This window comes from Castor canadensis, chromosome 14 (genome assembly GCF_047511655.1).
Source record: "Castor canadensis chromosome 14, mCasCan1.hap1v2, whole genome shotgun sequence".
Taxonomy (NCBI): Eukaryota; Metazoa; Chordata; class Mammalia; order Rodentia; family Castoridae; genus Castor; species Castor canadensis.
Genome location: NC_133399.1, coordinates 8,956,934 through 8,971,640, shown reverse-complemented (window position 1 = coordinate 8,971,640; position 14,707 = coordinate 8,956,934). Strand labels below are relative to the sequence as shown.

Sequence of the window (14,707 nt, the reverse complement as noted above, 5' to 3'; positions counted from 1 at the left end):
GGGGAACTGCTAAAAATTATACTGGACAATGGTATAAGCAGATGTGATCCAGCAAGCCAGGTCTAGGGTCCCCTTCCCCAGTCCACTGTGTCTGAAAGCTCGGTCCTTGTGTGCAGATCTTCCTTAGAAGTAGCCTGTCCCCTCTGTAGGACAGACTGCCAGTGGCTGACAGTCACCACAGGCCCTGGGTCTTCTGGCGTGGCAGTGCGCTCACGCTTGCCGATGCCGTCCTCTGCCAGCATCTTCCCTTTGATTCTCACTGATTTGCAGTACCCCAGCAGTGAACATGCCCTCCATCAGAAGCGACTGTTGGGTACGGCTAAGGCCCTCCAACCACTACCCCTGACAGGCTTCTCTCCCTTGAACAGAGGTCGTGTTGTGAGTGTGAGCATGTTTTATACAGGTAGAGACATGGCCCACCACGAGAGTGTGGGTTTTTTAAATAAATTCAAGCAGGGCACAGTGGCATGCACCTGTAGTCCCAGCACTTGGAAGGCTGAGACAGGAAGATCACCTGAGACCAGGAGTTCAGGGTCAGCCTGGACAAAACGGTGAGAATAGTGTCTCAAAAAGAAAAAAAAAAAAGTTCTGGCTTGCAGGGCAGACTCATTTTCCAGAGTGCTTGGCTCTCAGTTTGTTAGTGTGGGTCTTGCTTCTTCCTTTACCCACAGCGTAATACTCAACAGGAGGCACCAGACCATTACCATGGAGCTGGCTCCACAGGTTTGCTAAAACAGTGCTCTGTAAATGTTCCTGTGTGCGCCTATCCCTGCACCTAGAGGGTCTCCGCCTTGGTGCGAAGGTTGCCAGGCAGTAAAAATACAAGGTGGTAGTTTTTACAGTGACAGTTTTGCAGGGGAAACTTCCATGGGTGCCCCTTGCAAGCAGGTGGTGGTCTCTGCTCAGAACCTGTGCCCCCACGGCTTGCATGCTCCAACCTCTGGGCCCTGACTGCCTCATCAGCCCAGAGAGACCCAGACCCCTTACTGCCACAGCTGAGCATGTTGTGGGAAGGTACCTGCAGGTGAAGCTGGCGTGGCTCTGGGAGGCCTGCGGGGCTGAGCTGGGCCCGGGGAGAGTGGTTGCCATGTACCCCCACATCCAGAGACAGCCCCTGTTGGGGCCTTACTGTTTATCCATGGGCCACTTGCACCTGGGGGCTGAGATCCACGGCCAAGGGTCTTCCGTAGCTCCGCCTAACAGTGCGTTAACTCTTGGAAAGGCCCAGGGCCATGACTGCCATGTTTTCCCTTGCACAGATCGAACCCACAAACCACAAACCCACGCATGACCATTTGATCACTCCACACTTCCCCCATGGAGCTGTTGCCATGCCTGTCACCCAAGGAGGTGGCATGCTCAGGACCACAGCAGAAGGATCTCCTGAACAGGTTCATTTAAGATCAGACATGGGAAACAAGCAGCCGAGGTGGCCACACTTCAGTGAGCATTAGGGTAAGGAAGCTCGCTCCCACGCTGGCTAAGTTTGCGTCTCCTGTTCTGGTTTCCAGCAGGTAACTGGCGCGCTCTCATCACTTAGCTGCTTTCTAAGGCTGATGGCAAACTGCTTCCTTGGAGCTTCCAGAACCCAGGCCTGTCATAGCCCCAGGCAGATCCAAATAGACTGTGCCCTTGGTTCAGGTCCCACAGGGGTTCTGCAGACATGATGGTTGTGGTCCTGGCAACCAAGACAAGCCCTTCCCTCCCTCCTTTGGCCAACCTGTCCAGGCACATGTGGCCTGTGCAGAAGAGTAGCTGAGGGTCCAGGAGGCCTGAAGGATGCCTAAGGATGTCCTAGCCAAAGTACTCACCAAAGGCCTGGCCCCTGTGGGAAGAGCTGGTAACTGGAGCAGCTTTTAGCTGAATGAGGCTCTGCTCAAACATTACACTGGCCACCAGGGGTGAACAGCAAAGCAGCTCCTAGGAGAGGTACGGAGGCCCCCTCCAGGATACCACCTGTTGGTGCTTTTGATTTCTTGTAGTAAGATACACACTGCATGACTTTTTACCATCTTACTGCTTTTATGTGCACCTCACCTGGCTGATTAAATACAGCAGTGGTGTGTCGTTCGCCTTCATCTACCCAAAGCTGAAGCCTTCTCCACCATGAAACTGAAGCTGAGCCTTTAACACCACTCTTTGTTCCTCTCCTCTTCCCCTGGCAGCCACCATTCTTTCTGTGTCCGTGACCATGACCCCTGCAGGTATGTCATCTGAGCTAAAGCCCCATGGTGTCTGCCCTTCAGTAACTTGGGCTCATGGTTCATCTAGGTTGTATAGGTCGGAGCTTCCTTTTTTGTGGTGCTGGGATAAAACCCAGGGCCTTCTATATGCTAGGCAAGTGCCCTGCAACACAGTCACACTCCAGCCCTTGGATTTTTGGGGCAAGTTCGCTATGCAGCCCTGGCTGGTCTTGAACTTGGGATCCTCCTGCCTTAGCCTCCTGAGTGCTGCTTGGGTCATGGGTGTGTACCACTGTGTCCAGTTAAAATTTTTCCTTTTTAAGGCTGAATGATAGCTGTTGTATGGGTGGGCCACATTTTTTTATTCATCCATGCATCAGTGAGTTGTGCAGCAGTAGTGTACACAGACCCAAGTCCCTGTGTTCAGTTCTTTGGCTTTTGACGTTTTTTTTTTTTTTTTGCACTGGGGTTTGAACTCAGGGCCTCATGCTTGCTAGGCAGGCATGCTTACTGCTTGAGTCATACAACCAGCCCATGTTCGGTTCTTTGAGATTGCCATAGCTGTTGTTTTTGAGCTGAGTCTATGAAGGTTCTGGGGAACAGAGGGTGGCCTGGGCAGTGGGTAGAAAAGCAGTGTTGTGGCAGTTTTGGGGACTGTTCAGGGATGGCTGAGTAGGGAGAGTTGGAGACCACTTTTGGTTCCAAGTAGTGTCCTGGGTTTGAGGAAGACTGTCTGCCTCTGGGCACTCAGGGTCTCTGTGAGAAGGAGTGAGGCACCCATTCTGCCTACCTTTCTATGTCCTTGAAGATGAGCAGTGTCTTCCACTTGGTAACCTGTTTTTCCTTCATGGTCAGAATACACTGTGTCTCAGAACTGTGAAATGTAGTGGCGTGCTGGCAGTCTGTGCTCGGAGTGTCCTGGAGGGAGGAGCATGCGAGCGCTCACACATCAGTAGGCTGCACTGAATCCAGCTCCCCAATTCTGGCTGCAGGTGGCAGTGACCACCCCATCCTCCGCTCCCACAGATGGCCTCTGTTTGCTGTACCCCAGTGCACACCCAGTCAGCCCTCCTTTCCCCGCAGCTGGTCTGTGGTGTGGTGTGGTGGACTCTGGCTCACACCTTGAGCCCCTTCCTGCTCCTCTCCATCTCGCTTCCTAATGCTGGCCAGTGCCTGTTAATGTGTCTACCGGCCAGGAGTTCACCAGTTAAAACTGCAATCTGGGCTGGAGGTGTGGCCCAAGCCATAGAGCACGGCCTAGCAAGCCTGAGGCCCTGAGTTCAAACCCCATTATTACCCTCTACTGCCAAAAAATCCTTTGAGTCCAATCCTGCCCATGGCGTAGGATCCATTTTGGAGCCCCTTCCCCTACCTGGTATGCTGCATTCTGCTGCCCCTGGCCCCTTGCTTGTGGGGCCCACCCGCCCCCACTGGCGTGACCTTACCTCTCTGGTGTGGCCTGCGGACTCCCACTTACTTACTCTTCATCCTCCCCACAGACTCCCTCTCTCCTCTTCTGGGATGCCCAGAACACCCTGAGCATCCAGTCGTAGTCCTTCCCACCATCCATTGAGTCCAGGAGTGCCTTCAAGGTGGTGCTCTTGTGTGTTGCTGAGAGAGGCAGCTGAGTATGTAGTAATGACCAGTGCCTGGGAGCCAGGCTGCCTGGTTCCCCAGCCCAGCTGTGTGGCCTCAGGCAGGGGGGCTTAAGAAGTTTGCGTGGGATCTGGAATTTGGTCTTGGTTTATTTCCCTGGTATATGTGGTGTGTTTTTTTGACTTCTCTTATTCTTGTTGCTATTAGAGTTCTCTGCAGAGACATATCACAGTTCTAGCTACTGAGACTGGACCCATTGGGTTTGTTCCGTGTGTCATCACAACACATTTCCTCCTGACTGTCGTAAGATGTCACAATCAGCACGGTGTGCTGTGCATCAGGCTCCGGAGTAAGGTCTCCATTTCTGCAGTTGGCTCAGGGTCTCTGGCCCTGTGAGTGGCAAAGCAAAAACCTAGACAGAGGACTGTTGGACTGGGGTGGGGGTGTGGGGCAGTAGTTGGCATGACTTCTCACTGGTAGCAAGTGCTGTAGGTTTTGTTTGCTTGTTGGGGGATAGAAAGAAGGACAGGACTTCAGACCGTGGGGCAGGGCAGGGTGGGACATGCTGCCAGCAAGAGCTATGGGGTTAATGAAGATGATGGAGTACATTTGGGAGGCAGGCCAGGACCACAGCCATCATGTCTGCAGAACCCCCGTGGGACCTGAACCAAGTCTATTTGGATCTGCCTGGGGCTATGACAGGCCTGGGTTCTGGAAGCTCCAAGGAAGCAGTTTGCCATCAGCCTTAGAAAGCAGCTAAGTGATGAGAGCGCACCAGTTACCTGCTGGGAACCAGAACAGGAGACGCAAACTTAGCCAGCGTGGGAGCGAGCTTCCTTACCCTAATGCTCACTGAAGTGTGGCCACCTCGGCTGCTTGTTTCCCATGTCTGATCTTAAATGAACCTGTTCAGGAAGGGCAGTGGGAAGCAGCAGCGGTGAGCTGACTGCCTGCCTCCAGGAGGTGCTGGCAGAATAACCTTCTACTCTGTCCTCTGGAGCTGCGGGTACAGTGCACATTGCATAGCAGAGAGAGCCTTAGATACGGGCCTGACCTGGGACTCGGCTCCTCCCCACCTGTGAAACGGGGCACATTAAACGTGCCTTCCAGGCTGTTCTAAATAGAGACCGTGGTTGTCAGCAGCAGCTCTGGGCACAGGATACGAGAATTACCGCCTAGGGTTGTCATCTCAGGCTGTGGTTTCTATGCTATAGAAATGTCCTGATAGTCCCCAGTGCTCCTGGAGAAAGATGTAGGGGCTGCCACTGTACTGGCCGTCTCTGGACACACTTGGGGTACTTGCTGTTCTCAGGGGCCTGCGGCAAGAGGGTGTCTGATGTTGCTGTCCCTTGCCTTGGAGGTGCAGTGTGTGGGATATAGTGTGCACTAGGAGTCGCCTCCCCTGTGAGCTTTGGCTGGTATGCGTCGGGCTGGCCTATCTTATGGCTAGCTGTTTACAGCATAGTGTGGTACCCACAAGGGCCACAGGTTGGAGACTGGGCGGGGTGGGGCAGAAGGGACAAGCATGGAGCCCATCCCTGGCCTCACTTTGGCCGAGACAAAGGAGAAGGAAGCGCAGGCCTCACCCAAGGCCTTATCATCCCTCTTCCTTCCTGCAGGCCAAGGGACAAATGTGGGAGAGGTCTAGAGAGGCTCCTGCCTCTTGCCCCAAGTGCCAGAGACGTCCCCACCCCTGCCACCATGTCCTTGCAGGTTGCTCAGCTAGAGGGATGGCGCCATTGGCACTTGCCTGTCTTCTCGTCACATGTCTCTGTGAGGAAGGGGTCCAGCCATGCTCTTGCTGGCTAAGGTGGTAGTCTTGGCAGTCGTGGCAGTTGTAGCAGTCGTGGGGGCTTGTTTACAGTGTCTTCCCTGGGTCCTGTCCCTCCCCTGCTGGCATTCAGAGAGACTGTCATGGCCATGCACTCCAGGTGGTGGCTCTGCCACACAGGAGGGCTCACCTCTCTGCGACCCTTCACAGAGCATGGCACATTTGATGTTTTCTTCCTCACTTGGTAAGGAGCGGTGGCACCGGGGAAGGAGCTGAGGATTAAAGGTGAGTTAAAGCAAAGTCAGTCCCTTGGGACTGACTCCTAAGGAAAAATGGAGAAGGACGTGTGTTTGAAGACGTGCTTTCCAGTGTAGGCTGCAGGAGGGCCTGCCCTTAGAGCAGGCCTGGGGAGTAGTCAGAGGTGTTGATGGTTCACATGGCAACAGGAGGCCGAGGGCAAGGCAAGCCAACTGGAAAGAGGAGACCTGGGGGTGGGGTGGGGTGATGGTTACTGACTGACTGGCCTGGGACAGGAAAGGCCTGGGTGTTAGGGGCACTGGTTGGTTCCCCTCTTAGCTCTTTGCCAAGCTTGGCCTTCGGGTGACATCTCAGTGTTGGCCTCTGCTTGACACTCTCTGGCCCCAAAGCCACCGCAGGGTGTCTTCCCTTCTTGAGTCTCCTGGCTCCCTTTGTGAAATGCTGATGATCCCATTACCTGAAGGGGCTGTTGGGATTGAGGAGAGCACGTGTGTGCAACAGGCAGCTCAGAGGGTGCTGTCAGGGCAGAGGAAGACAAAAGAGGCCGGATGACAGTGAGGAGCGCGCACACTATCATGCCACTTCGGGTAGAGCCACATCTCATCAGAATGTTTACAAAGTCATGGAGCCAGAGCACAGGCAGGCCAGTGTCACCTGCGGAGTTTGAGGCAGGCCAAGATCTGCTGGATTGGGAGTTTGAAGTTGGGCTCCAGAAATATGCATCTGATGGGCTTGGTGTGAGCGGGTTTATGTGCGTGCCTGTGACGATGCCAGGGGAGCAGTGAGCCGGGTGGTGCACCCAGAACCTTTGCCAGTGTGGCACAGCAGGTGCTGAGCTTGTGCTTTGGACTTGGAGGTATGGGATCAGGCTGCCCAGCAAGAGCAGAGAAATGGAGCCAGAGGAGACGGGGAGGAGGGATCCAGACCTGGGGCTGGAGCAGCTCCAAGTGGAGCAGCCACCAGCCGGGCTCCCCGAGGAAAGGATCCTAGCTGAGGAGTTGTCTTCAGGTGAGGCCCAGGCGGGACTGATGGGGCCCTGTCTTTGGTCACACCTTGCCTGGGCAGAACCAACACCTGTCTCCCGTGATGCTGTAGGTGTAGTAAAAACGCAGTTCTGTTTCCAGCCCCTCGTGGCAGTGTGCTGTTGTCAGCCTTGATCGATCATGTTTGACACCCCTGAATGGGGTTCCGATATTAGGAAATACTGCCAGCAAGTGGTCTGAGAAGGAAATACAGTGGCAGCTAATCAGTGCCCCCCTATCTTAGGGCTCTTTGCCTATGTGTGCTTAGGGAAGAGCTGGTCACTCCTCAGGCCCCTGCAGTGCTTCTTCTGGAGCCAGCTCAGGAGAATGAATGTCCTGCCTTGCCAGGGACATTGATGCCAGGGACGGTGAGTCTCCCACAGACTGTCCTGTGACACAGCCTCAGGCCAGCTTTCAGCCTCTCCTTTCAGGTTCACCTTGTTGTCCCTAACCTTGGGGTTGGGAGGGGTGTAGGCAGTTTGGACTGAAGCAGAAATTGCTGGTGGGGTCCACTCCAGCCTAGTTGCTGTGAGTAGTAGGACTTTCTCAAGGACCACCAAAGGGGCTAGTGGAATGGGAACATCTGCCTAGCAAGTGGAGGCCCTGAGTTCAAACCCCAGTAACACCAAAAAATGAAAAAAGACCACCAGAGGCTTCCAGCCTCTAGCTGGGGAGATGGGGAGGAACCAGTTAATTTGACTCTTGGTGGCAAGTGGCCTAGTGAGCCATGGGGTGGCCCAGGCCTCGACTTGTCCTGCCTTGCCAGGCAGTGCTACCACTGTGTAGATAACTGTCACCGAGTTCCTGCGTGGATTGTGATATTTGGTGTCCACGTTGCTTTAATGACTGGCTTTGCAGAGCCCTTACATGGCTTCCTTCCCCTCCTGATGTAACTCATCGGAATCGTTTCAGTTGCCAAGAAGGTAATTTCCAGAACATTTTTGTGGTCGTGGCCATTTCCAGGACCACTGCATTTGGCCGAGCTGAGCACACATTTGCCTGGGGCCTGTGCCACCACTGACTAGAACCAGAACCTCTGTAGTATAAGGGTGATGGCCCACCAGATACAGCCCCTTTGCCATGTCCTTCCCGGGACTGCTGCAAATCTCTCCATGGCCCCTTGCCCTTAGAGGAGTGGCACGAAGCACGTTTCTTCTCCAGAACCTCAGTCAGTGACTGAGATTCCCAACATGCTTATAACGTCAGGGTGAACATGGTACCCAACAACTGAGGACAACAGGAAAAGACCCCACCCATCCACCCATCCACCCCCGTCGTCCATCCATCCATCCGTCACCCTTCCATCTATCAGTCCACCCACCCACCCACCCACCTGTCCATCAGTTAGCCTTCATGAGTCCCTGCTGTGTGTGCCACTGGTATAAGGCACTTTTGAGATGACAATAGCAAAATCTAGGTCCCTATATTGAAAGCTGACCTGCAGTTGGGACTGGACCACTAAAAGAGCTGGCGTGTCGCAGTGGGGAGGGCTGAGCACAGCCAGAGCAGGCTAGTGGCATGGAGGAGCTCCCCGAGCCCCTCCCCACTTCTTCATCCCGCTCCCCTCCCCTTGCTGCACAGGCCAGGCTTCCTGGCTGCTGGCAAGTATCTAGGTGGTGGCCTGGTCCTGCTATCTGTACAGCTGGGGAGGGTGTGCTGAGGACATTCTGTGATGTGGGGTTGTCACATCTGTGAGATAACACCGAGGACTGCTGGGGGCCTTGTGCATTCCTAGCAAGCTGTGGGCCAGTGCGGCTGCACAACGCCTGGTGCTGGGGAGGTGGGCACAGACTGCCATAGGACCACCTCTGCATAGATTTGATGATGACCATCTGCAGTTTCAGTTGACTTGTGTTTTAAAACCAGAAGATTTAGTGGTGTTGTGACAGTTGTCACCTTTTGAACAACTGTGTTCCTAGTTGTGGTTTGTAAGACAAGCGGAGACAGCATGGGCTGCCCTTAAGACAGCCCCTGGGCGTGAGAGCTGTTATTGTCCCGCCCACAGACATCCTCAAGCCCTCGCTGGAGCTGGGGCAGAGTGGCCTTGCTGGCTTGTGGTACAGAGGAAGGGTGGGTCCTTTTGGACCCAGAGCTCTGGAGCTGGGGGAGGTGCCACTGGCTGTGGAGCTTGAGTGGGAGGGGACAGGCTCCCTGGGTCATGCTCGGGGTGGAGACTCCTGTTTGGCATTGGTTGTTAACAAGGGGCTGCTGAGTGCATAGGCCTGAGAGCTCCAACCTGTGCTTGCCAGGTGCCACTGTCCCTGAAAGTGGGCACCACTAGTTGGTGGTGACACATCACTGACTAGCCTGGCCATTTCTTGGCCTTCAGTCGAGTAGTTGTTCGTCTGGACCCTGTCACAACACCTCTGGGAGGGTCATCTTTGAGGTGGCCTGGGACGCATGGGGCCCCCAGCTGGGCTCTGTGTTCCCCTGCAGAATGTGTGGGAATTGCTGCTCACCCCTATGGGCTCAGGCCTGTCATGGCGATCTGACGAGGTCACATCTGGGAGGGGCATTGGGCTTTGGAAAGTGGAGTGCAAGCAGTGCCTCCAAATTGCCAGCCACTGAGGGAGGGGTCGCTCATGGCTGGAATGTGCTGCTGTCGCCCCCATGGAACCTGATGCTTTGCTGAGAGCTTCTGTCCCCCACCCCATGTGCAAAGAAACCCTTGGGGCTCTTCTGAGTGCAGTGGCGGATCCTGGAGCCCTGGGGTGCGGGCCCAGCACATCCCCACTCCGCCTCCAGTGGTGCCACTGACCCTACACCACACTTGGAGACTAGTAAGTCTCTAGGCCAGCTGGCCAGGAGGAGGGACCAGGATCTACCAAACTCCTGTGTCCCACTCAGGAGGGGGCTGCAGGTGCCGTCAGGGGAGGGCAGTGTTGTCATTACCCCAAGACTTCGTGCTGCTGACTTCTCCTGGTCGGAGGGGGTGTTGGCTCCCTCTCCTGGGTGTCCAGTTAAGTATGAAGGAGCCCCACAGACAAGGGGTGAGGGTGTGGGGCTCTAAGCTGCATTAGGTATATTTCACAGCCTGTTAGACACTCACCGGCCTCAGTTGCCGTGTATCTCCTGGGAGCTGGCACCTGACTCTGCAGGGGCCAGCCAGAAAAGCCAGTGCTTTTGGGGGCCTGCTGGGCCTTGCATTTATCCTGTCTCCATGAGACCCCTGGGACCCTAGCTGTGGCAGGGACATCCCCAAGGGATTTTCTTCTCCCCCAGGGATGGCTGGGCTATTTGCTAGCAAGCAGAACGCCTTCTCTTTGCCCCCCACTTCCTCTTCTTATTGGACGTTGTTGTGTCTTTCCCCTGCCTCCATATGGTTTTTTGTTTGTCTGCAGCCTTGTTGAAATACAACTGACATGTAATAAACTGTACAGGTGAAGTGTACAATTTGGTCAGCTTTAGCCTGTGAAACCCACTGTGGGCTGTGTGCAGTGGCTCATGCCTGCAACCCCAGCTACTCGGGAGGTAAAATAGGGAGGATCATGGTTTGAGGTCAGACCAGGCAAAGGATTCTCGAGGTTCCATCTCAGCCAATAAAATCTGGGCATGGTGGTGCACGCCTGTCACCCCAGCCATATGGGAAGTGTAACTAGAGGATCACGGTCCAGGCCAGCCTGGGCAAAAACAAGAGATGCTATTCGAAGAATAACTAAAGCAAGAAAGGGCTGGGACCTGGCTGAAGTGGTAGAGCGCCTGCGTAGCAAGCAAAGGCCCTGAGCTCAAGCTCCAGTATCGCCAAAAGATGACAGAAACGACACCTCTTGCACTGGTACCACAATCAAGTTAAATGACCATATCCATCCGTCGCGTCCAGAGACTTCCTCCTGCTCCTGGGCAGTCCTTCCCTCCTACCCACCCCCAGCCTTGGCAACTGCTGAGCTGCTCTCTGTTGTAGGCTATGCTAGCTTGCCTTTTTCAGAATTTCCTAGAGCCATGCACTGTGCACCTCCTCCTTCTCTTGGCTGACCTCTTTTGTTCAGCGTATCGATTTTGAGCTGGTATTACTGGCTCCTTTTTGTTACTGAGTAGTATTCCATTTTATAGATGCACCGCAGTTTGTCCATCCACATGTTGACAAGGCTTTTATGCTAATTTGCCAGAATATCTTCCAAGATGATTACGTCATTTTATGCTCCCACCAGCAGTGTCTGACAGTTCCTCGTCAGCCCTCGATGTGGCCATGCTGCTCGCTGTGGCTGCTGGGCAAGGCTGTGGTGATGCCTCGCTTTCGTCGTAACGGCACTTTCCTAATGGCTGCTGGTGTCGAGCCCTTCAGGTGCTTGCTGTCCACATCATGAAAGACTTGAGTGGACGCTCATCTGCCATGCCCCGCCCCGCTCCATGTCACTGCCTCATACTGAAAGGGTTGTATCCATGCTGGACCCTGGATGTCCTTTTATGAGCTAGATGGAGGGCCTTTCTTGGATATAAGAGTTGGTTTATTTTCTCTCTGTGGCTTGGCTTTTCATTTTTATGAATGTCTTAAAGAACGAAGCTTTTGAAGTTTTGAAAGCTTTTGAAGTTTTGGTTTTCTCTGTTGTTTGTGCTTTTTGTCGTTTGTTTCATTTGTGTTAAAGGCCTCTGCCAAACCCAACTTTGCTAAGATTTTCCTCCTCCCTGTTTTTGGTGCTCTGTAGTTCCAGGTCTTACGGTTAGGCTTGTGGTACATTTTGTGCTGGTGTTTCTGTATGTTGTAAGGAAGGGAAGTGGCTTGTCAGGTTGGTGGTTTTTGTGTTTTTGATGGAGATGGCCACCAATTGATCCAGCACTATCTACTGGAAGATTCTTTCCTCCATTGAACTGTGTTTATTGAGAATCAGTTAATCAGTCAATCAATAATCAGTAATCAGTTGACGGACTCTCTTCTGTTCCGTTGATATGTTTGCCTTTGCCCTAGTACCACGTGGTATTAATTATGTAATAAGTTTGTCTTCCCATTTTCTGTTTCTATAAAATTCTTTGTCTAACCTAAGATCTTTATTATTTCTATACAGATTTTAAAATCGACTTGTCAGTTTCTCCAAAAGATCCTGCTGGACTCCTCACTTGGGTTGCATTGCATGCTTTGTCAGCCTAGGGGAGAGAGAACTGGCATTTCAGTAGTCTGTTAACTCTGCCCTGGTTGATGTCTCCTTCTGTTTCTCTCAGCCACCTTTGACAGTTTTCGGTGCTAACGTTTTATGTGTCTGTTGTCACATTTATCTGTAAGTATTTCCTATTTTAATTGCTATTATAAGCAGGATTGGTTTCTAAGATTTCAACTTTTGGATATGTGCTCCTTGCCTGTAGAGATGTGGTAGAATTTGATATATTGACCTTGTTTCCTAGAACTCTGCTGAACTTACTCCCCGGGGTAGCTTTTGTGTGGGTTCTATGAGATCTTCTAGTACACTGTTGTCACTTAAGAATAAGACACTGTCCCTCCCTCTTTTCTAATCGGAATGCTTTTTATTTACTTTTTCTTGCCTGATTGTACTGGCTAGAACCTCCTGTGCAAGGCTGAGAGAAGGGATGAGCATGGTGGCTCAGATGGCAGAGTGCCTGCTTTGCAAGCGTGAGGCCTTGAGTTCCAACCCAGTCCCAGTCCCACAGACCAATGGGATGAGCAGAAACAGCCTCGTCAAGTACATCAAAATGATGTTAGCCATGGGCGCTGCAGAGGGACTTTAGCAGGGCCTCTCCTGTCCTTGGTTGGCTGAGGTTTGATCAGGATGAGGTGTCCAGTCTGTCACATGCTTGCCTGCATGTCCTGGGGTGATCATACTGGGATTGGTTTTGACCTCTTACTGTGGTCATTTGCACATAGGCTTTCTTCACCCTAACTAGTGTTCCCTTGTCCTTTGTCGTGATCGTGGTAAAGCCGGTAGCTGGTGGCACCAGGGCATCTTCATTGCTGTGGTAGCATAGTACTTGGTTTGGGGACCTGTGGTCTTAGTGGGTGGCATGGTGTGAGAGTGTGCCTCCCCATAATTTAGATCTTGCTTCCTCTCAGGGACAAGAGCTGCCCAGCTCCTTCCATGGAACCATGGAACCTCAGGTGCTCTTGTCCCTGCAGTAGGAGAGTGTGGACACTTTTCTGGGTAAGGTCCTGGCATGCTGACGCTGCTGTCAGACCCGTCGTGTGGGGCTCTCAGAGGGTCAGGACTGATTGCCATAGGGAATGACAGGCCAACCTGCCAATTTCGCCACTTCTCTCTTCTCACTGTCATCCACTTCCACAGGATGGGTGACCTCAGAGATCAAGAAACTCACACAGAGCGAGCTGTTCCTTACAGCTTTTCACAAAGCACAGCATCCGTTCAGAAAAAAGCCCAAGGCATAGGTTTTACAGTTGGCTGAATGTCTGTGAATTGAATGCACCCCAGTGACCCCACCCAGGTCAAGGGGTTCTTTTAGTCACTGTGGCCCCTACTGCCCTGACCACTGTCCCCATCTGAAAAAGTCTTGCCTCCTTTTGTGTTTTCAGTCTTTTGTGTCTGGTGGTGTCGCTGAATGCTGGCAGATTGGTGTCTGATGTTTGTGCAGTCGTTGTGCTAAGGTTCAGATGTCTGTTTGTCTAGGAGGCTTTGGTGGCTGTGCGGGCGTGCAGCTGCTCCGCTGTCCTCAGTGTGCCCATTCTCATGCTTCTGTGGGGACCAGCTGGAGTGATGGCGGGGTCAAGAGGCCACTTAGGCTGCTGTAGCAGTGCCTACCCAGAAGCTCCCTGTACCCAGTGCCATCCCTCAGCTCCACACACAGCCCAGGAGCTGCAGGGCAGGTGGGGGAAGGTTGCCTTGGACCCAGCCCTTCCCAAGTGCAGTCACAGAACAGGCTTTGAGGACTGTGTGATGGCTGTCCTTCCTGAGCACCTATCTTGTGTTCACATATATGTCTTGTCACCTTCCCAAGAGCCCTGTAGGAAGCTCCTGTCACTGTCCAAGCCTCATAGATGAGGGGACAGCTCGCATGTGGGCATAGAGTTGCCTGCAGAACCCTCCTGGCTGTTTCTCCCCTGGACCACTCCTCTGAGTTCACAGTGATGGCCTCAGGATCTAGTAGCCATGCAGGTACACCCAGCGACATAATGACCTTCAGGATCTGGATGAGTCCCACAGACTCACGGGTCCTGTCCTGTAAGAAGTACTCGAGCTTCTTGCTGCTTAACCAAAATGGGCCTCTAACCCAGGTCCTGGCCATTTTTGTCCTCCCAGCTCAGAACAGATTTGGTGACCCCATGGGGAGTGCCCAGGAAAGCCCAGCCACAGACACAGCTTGTCACTCACATGTCAGCAGCACTGGGCCCGCTTCATGCTGTGTCCTCATCCTCCCAGCAGCCCGCCCGCCCAAGGGCTCAGTGGGGGCTCCCCATGGCTTCTGGCCATAATTCCTACTCGTTGAACTCCAGGGGCTAGAGCTGGTGGAGTGCTTGCCTGCAGTCAGTGCTCAGAAAGTATTTGGTGACTTGCCACATGGGAACCTTTGAACATCCATGCACACGGGCAGTGAGCTCTCCTCAGCTGTCTATGGGCTTGCCAGGCCCACCATAGCCAGATGGCTCTTACGAGCCACAGCTACCTGGCCCCCAGGGCCCAGTGGTCCAGTGGTTAGGGTGCCATTCATGACGTTCAGATAGTAGCTTGTGATTCTCCCAGGTTTCGGAGGAGGACTGGGCCCAGGTTGGTGCTCAGTCTAGCTTCTGTCCACGCTGGGCCTTGTAGGAGGGAGTGCATTTCCTGCTGCAGCTTTGCACCCTACCATCTGGTCCTTATCTGCCAGCCCCAGGCTGCCCAGGTGACCGCACAGGTGTACTGTGAGAACCTGCTGCTTCTGTCACCCACAGTCTCACTCAGCTTGCTCCCTGTCTGTTCCTGGAAAGCTGAATGGTTCTTGTT

At 53.4% G+C, this 14,707-nt stretch overlaps 1 protein-coding gene across 1 annotated transcript in view; it reads left to right on the top strand.

Annotated features, from left to right (window-relative positions):
* Med26 (mediator complex subunit 26) overlaps positions 1-14,707 on the top strand; it is a 45,340-nt gene that overhangs the window by 19,757 nt on the left and 10,876 nt on the right. The window lies entirely within an intron of this gene.